Source organism: Lynx canadensis, chromosome A3 (assembly GCF_007474595.2).
Source record: "Lynx canadensis isolate LIC74 chromosome A3, mLynCan4.pri.v2, whole genome shotgun sequence".
NCBI classification, from domain to species: Eukaryota; Metazoa; Chordata; class Mammalia; order Carnivora; family Felidae; genus Lynx; species Lynx canadensis.
In genome coordinates, this window is record NC_044305.1 from 25,312,236 (window position 1) to 25,318,376 (window position 6,141).

General features: G+C 45.5%; 1 protein-coding gene across 1 annotated transcript in view; it reads left to right on the top strand.

Moving 5' to 3' along the window:
* Positions 1-6,141, top strand: part of CDK5RAP1 (CDK5 regulatory subunit associated protein 1) — an 82,019-nt gene that overhangs the window by 68,695 nt on the left and 7,183 nt on the right. The gene's annotated exons all lie outside the window — the stretch shown is intronic.

A 6,141-nucleotide genomic window follows, 5' to 3' on the forward strand; every position in this document is an offset into this window, starting at 1 on the left:
ATTTTCAGTGGGCTTTGTGAGTTATCAAAGGCAAAGAATCATTGTTTTAGGAGGTGACAAGGTTTTTGTGTACAGGCTTTGGGTGTGAGTCGTGGTTCAGCTACCTACTGGTGTTTGGTCCAACTTTTCTGTGTCTTAGTTTCCTCATCCATAAAGTAGGGATAGTATTATACCTATATAGGATTGTCATGAGGGTTAAGCGAGATGAAATATGTTACAAGATTAGCATCAAACTTAGCATATGTGAGTATTCCATAATTTACTATCATCACCATCATCATGACTTTTTTACTATTGCATCGGCCATTTTCAGTTTTTTTCACCCACCTCTCTCTCAGGTTTTATATAATTTCCCTAGATTTCCCCTAGATTTTGGCAACTATTCATACCTTGTTTGCAACAAGAAAATATGTATTTTTTTTATTGTTTCTTTACAAAAAAAAAAAGATCCTTTATAGTGCTTTTACCAAAATAAGGGCAGATATAGAGATGTTTTAATGTTACTCTGAGTTTTCATTTTTTGGTGGAAGGATAGAGTTTTCTTGATACATTCTACTGCAACTGTATTTGTGAATATACCTTGTCACAAATGCATAAGAGGTTTCAAAAGACTAAGTATTTACCTCCAGGACACATTTGCTAATGTCTGTGTGTTGACTCTGTTCTTTGTTTTACCCAGTTGCTCCACAGGTGGCACTGTCCAGTGTCAGGCCTGTGGTCTCCACTTTGTAGGCCAGAGTTGAGTGTATCTATGCTGAGGAGGAGCTTTTCAGTATCCCCAGGGGGGCAAGTAGCTGACAGGCACCTTGTCTTTGCTGCTCTCCCTCTGAGCACCTGTCACAACTTTGCCATCACTGGCTATACATTGCTGCTAGTAGGCATCCTATTCTGGAAGTGCAATAATTTGACTCCACATATAGCTGCAGGTGTCACTATGGTGACATTTGCCCATGGATTCAGCCAGCTTGGGTTTTACACTAGGGGGCATTAGGTTGGCCTGAGAAAGAGAGAAGGGTCATGTCATGGAAATCACACTGAACCTTGAGTCATAGGCTGTGACCACAACCACCAAACCCCTAACTAGTGCGCACTCAGAAAATACTTTCTGCCCTTACGACGACCTGTTACCGCCATCATCAACAGCAGCATCACCACCATCACCCATGTCTCCATTTAGAGATGAAGAAGCTGTGGCTCAGAAGTTAAGTGACTTTTCCACAGAAGTGACAGGTTGGGCTTCAAGCCCAGGATGTGCCTGAAGCCAAAGCCTTGACTTAGGACATGTCATTTATCTTCTTTTCCCTTAGCCCATGAGATTCTTGAGGGCTGGGGCACGTCTTACTTACCTTGTACATTTTTTGTCCCCACTCAGTGGGTAGTAAATGTTGGACAAACTAATGAATGAACAAATGAATGGGCCAACTTCTCAGTTTCTCTGTTTGTCAAATAGGCTAACATGTCCTTGCCTTCGGTTATGTAATGGCTATAGGAATCAGATTAGAAAGTGGCTCTGAGTGTCTAAAGTGACAGCCATACATGAGGCCAGAGTTCCTTCCGTCTTCAGCCCTCCTTTCTCCTATCTCTACTCCTTTTCAGACTGGCGTTGGGCAGATATGGGCTCCCTCAGGTGGTCAGTTTGGATGGGCTCAGGATGAATCCTCTGACTTCTCATGCTAAAACAGTCGCTGGGTTTAGCTGGATTTCCTCCCGAGACTCTATGGATCTGTAGCTTTGAAGCTCTGGTTCAGCCTCTTTTTTTCTTAAAAATATATGACGTAATTCAGATCACATAGCTCTCTTGCTTAATACTCATCAATAATTCACTGTTGCACACTGTAACACCTTTATTTTTGGCCCTGGTTTGGATCCTGTCTGCCTCTCTAACACTTCTTGCTACTCCCTTTAGCCACACTGGCTTTCTTTCAGTTTGTTGGGTGTACCTAGCTTGTTCCCATCTCAGGACCTTTGTACATTCTGGTCCCATGGCCTAGATCCCTTTCCTCCACATTTTGCTTAACTTACTCATCCTGCAGGTCTCAGCTCATACATATATCTTCTCCAAGAAGCCTTCTCTGACACCTCATTGAAATCAGACTGCCCCGGCATTATGCTCTCTCCTAGTACCCCCCTGTAGGTTTCCTCTTAGCCATAACTGGAATTTGCAGTTATGTGTCTCTTTGTTGGCTGAATTGTTGAATGTCATCTCTCTCACAAGTGTCATGAGGCATAAACCATTCTTGCTTTGTTTTGCTCACATGGCAGAGTAGATGCTTGATACCCTATTTATTGAATGAATGTGAACATTTTTTCCCCTAATGGTAAAAGTCAACCATGTTCATCATAAAATGTTTGGAAAAGATATTAAGAAGAAAATGAAAAGCATTTGCAATCCTACCAACTCAAGCCATCTGAAAATCACAACCAACATTTTGAATTACTTTATATATATTCACATCTGGGATCTAAATGTTCTTGTGAGCATATTCTTTTGACACCAGATGCTCTTTAAAAGCATGACTTTAGGGCCTTCTGGCATCCAACTTCAGCTCAGGTCATGATCTCACGGTTTGTGAGTTCGAGCCCCACATTGGGCTCTCTGTTGTCAACATAGAGCCTTCTTTGGATCCTCTGTCTCCCTCTCTCTCTGCACCTCCCCCAGTCATGTTCTCAATATCTCTAAAAAATAAATAAACATAAAAAAAATAAAAGTGTGACTTTAATGGCTATGCAATATTTCTTACTAAGAATTCATCATAAAAAATAAATCGTCTATTGTTGGACATGTAGCCTGTTCCCAAAATTTCATCACAAAACCAATGCTGTGGCAACAAGTCTTGCCCTTAAATCTTTCTCTGAATCTCTGAGGATTTCTTTAGAAAATCTCCAGAAGCGGGAATTTATCATATGCATTTCAAAGAATATGAATATTTTCAAGTTTCCTGATCCATGAGAGATCTGGCTTGCTCTTGCCAAACTCAAACATTTGGGTTTCTTGTGGGGGGACGGTGAGTGTCATTTAGTGAAATATCTGAATTATAAATGTACACTAGAATGAAGAGCAGTTTGACTCCATCTACCATCTCAAACTAGGTTTTGTTTGCTTAAGGCATCACCTAGAAGAGCTCTTTGCTCTAACACTTAAGGGTTATTTCTCCATGGAATATATCTTTATGCAAATGGAAATCTGAAGTCCTTGGCCCTACCTGCTGTCTGGTTTCCAGCGGTGGTGTGTCCTCAGATGTGAGCAGGGTCTGGGTTAGTACTGATGGGTTCATTCATCTACCATACATCCTTCCTTTCCTTCTCTCCTCTCTCTTCCTTCCTTCCCTCCCTCCCTCCCTCCTTTCCTTCCTTTCCTTCCTTTCCTTCCTTCCTCTCTCCTCCTTCCTTCCCTCCCTCCTTTCCTTCCTTCATTCCTTCCTTCCTCCCTTCCTTCCATCCATCCATCATCCATCCATCCATCCATCCTTCCATGTATTCCTCAAATATTTGTTAAGCACCTACTATGTACCAAGCTCAGGAATGCATCAATAAGCCATGGTCTCTCGCCTCATAATTTTTAGTTGGAGAGACAGACACAGAACAAGCAAACAGACCATTCAATTAAATAATGACAAGTTGTGTTAAGTGTTTTGAAAGAAATGAAGGTTTGAGATGGGAGTGGTGGAGGGCCTCTCAGATGAGATGATTTCTAAGTTGATCTAAAGGATGAGAAGAAACCATCCCATGCAGGGTGGGGTGAAGATGGAGAGAGAATGGCTTGCGCAAGCCTATGGTAGGGAGCAATCTGGTGGGGAGCAAGTCAAGGCCAGTGTGACTGACTAGGGAGGGGTGGGGGCGGTGGGAAGACCACTGGAGACCACCGGAGGCAGAGGCTGGGGGCTGTGGTGAAGACGATGGATGGGAGGCTGTTAGAGGGTTTTAACCAGGGAGTGACATGATTCGGGTTATCTTCTGAAGTCTCTTCTGGCTGCTACGTGGGGTCTAGCCTGGAGGCACAGAGTGGAAGCAGAGAGACCAGGGAGAAGGCAGTTGGAATTATCCAGGTGAGAGATGGTGGATGCCTTATCCAGCGTGGTATTGCAGGTGGATTTGAGAGTGATTTACAAAGTAGGACAACAGGACTGGACTGGGTGTTGGATTATGTGTGGAGCAGGCAGAGCCCTCACCTGGGGGATAGTGCTGCCTCTTTGCAGGTGGGGAAGTGTGAGAGCCTTTTGTGTCCTTCCTTCTGGGCCCCTTTATTTCTTCTGATGAATTTCCCTGCATTCATTTTGTTAAGTAATCTCTACACCCAACATGGAGCTCGAACTCACAACCCGGAGATCTAGAGGGGAGCAGCGGAGAAGCAAGCTCAACCACTTCAGTCAGCTTGATGCCCCTCCCCCATTCTTTCGGTTACTATCCTAGCTGTCAAAACCCATCCATCCTGTGTTCAGTTCTCTTAGCGCTCTGCTCCTTGGTTTTTGTTTTTTGGTTTTTCTGTTTGTTTGTTTGTTTTCTGCTCCTTGTTTTTTGATGGCTCACGCACTGGGGCCTCCCTCGTGGGTAACTCAGTGCCTTAACTCCACGGAGCATAGTTTCCTTAGAGGTGCCTGCTGTTAGAAGGTAGAACTAGAGGGCCAGAACTTTAGCCCCTAGCCTCATTCTAATCAGAGCACCTCTCTTGTCATCTGTCTTATGTGTCAGGTAAACTTTTATTTGAGGAATAAAATAAGGAAACTTATTTTCTTAAAAAAGATCTTCAGGAGTGATGCTACTGGGGAAGACTTTAGTCCACCAGAGCAGGTGAATGAGAGAGGTAGGTTTTTTTTTTTTAAGTTTATTTATTTATTTTGAGACAGAGAGAGAGAGAGAGAGTGCACTCGGAAGAGGCAGAGAAAGCGGGAGAGAGAGAGAATCTCAAGCAGGCTCCACTGTCAGCCCAGAGCCCCACGGCATGGCACTCAGTCTCACCAACCATGCGATCATGACCTGAGCCAAAATCAAAGTCGGATGCTTAACTGACCTAACCAGCCAGACGCCCCTTGGGGAGAGGTGTTTTGGGCTGTTTGCTCCCCAGCTGAGCTAAGAGGCTTGGGATGGAGGTGTGGGCAAGGAGAGACCATCTGGGGTGGAGGGAGAAGGGTGGTGGTCTTTGGAGCCAGCGCACTGACTTCCAGCACCAGAAATGGTGTGGGCAACCCTGCCTGGGCAAAGGCAGGTAATTGCACCCCCCATCTGGTGCCACTCAATGTGATTTTAAGAATCTAATGGGATAATAGTTGTCCGTGCCTGCAAGACTGTAAAATGAGATGCACCTGTTAAAGTCATGGGAGAGGAATGAGGGGCTTCCATGGTAAGACAGGCTCTCTCATGCCTCTCCTGCCTGGATTGCTCCTTCTGCCTAGCTTTCTTCAAGGTCCTGAGGATGTCTCCATTCCATCATTTTGTACCTACTATGTATGTGCCATGCACCAGGCAGTGTGCTCACACACAGGTGGGAAATTCTGGCCTTAGGATTCAACTGTCCTCTGGGAAAGTGTCTCCCAGCCTCCACCTTATCTTAAGTTATCCTATATACACCAAGGGCTGGGAGACTTTGCAAGGCCACAGTGCAGGGCGGTCCTGCCATCTTGCCCAAGGACTTGTCTGAGGGATGTTTTTGGGAGACTTATTTCCTTCAAGGCTGGGCTTGTGGTTCATATTTGTAAAACAGGTGGGGAGTTAGGTAAGGAACTCACAGCAAGGTTTGGTCTGGGCTCCATCCTCCCACCGTAGCACAGGGATCCTGCACCTGACCCACGAGGCCTGCTCATTGGTTTGGGATGTAGGCAGAGAACTGGCCTCCAGGAGGGCCTCCCCACTGGCCATCCAGTTGCCAGAGGCCAGCTGAGGTTACTGGGCTGCTGGTCACTTGTTCCCTCCCAAGACAGAGACCTGCCCGTGATGGGGATTTTATCACAATCCAAAGTTTCTCCTCATCTGCCTTTGTCTGGGGCAGGCTTAACTCCCCATGGGCTTTGGCAGGTGCCCAGGTGTGAGAAGAGGCCTCTTCCCTCTTTGTGACTCTTGGCAACCATGGAACTATTCACATTTCTGACTGCAAAGCCCTCTGGTACCCAGGCTTTCTCTGCTCACCACCCTGCCCTGCCTGGGCCA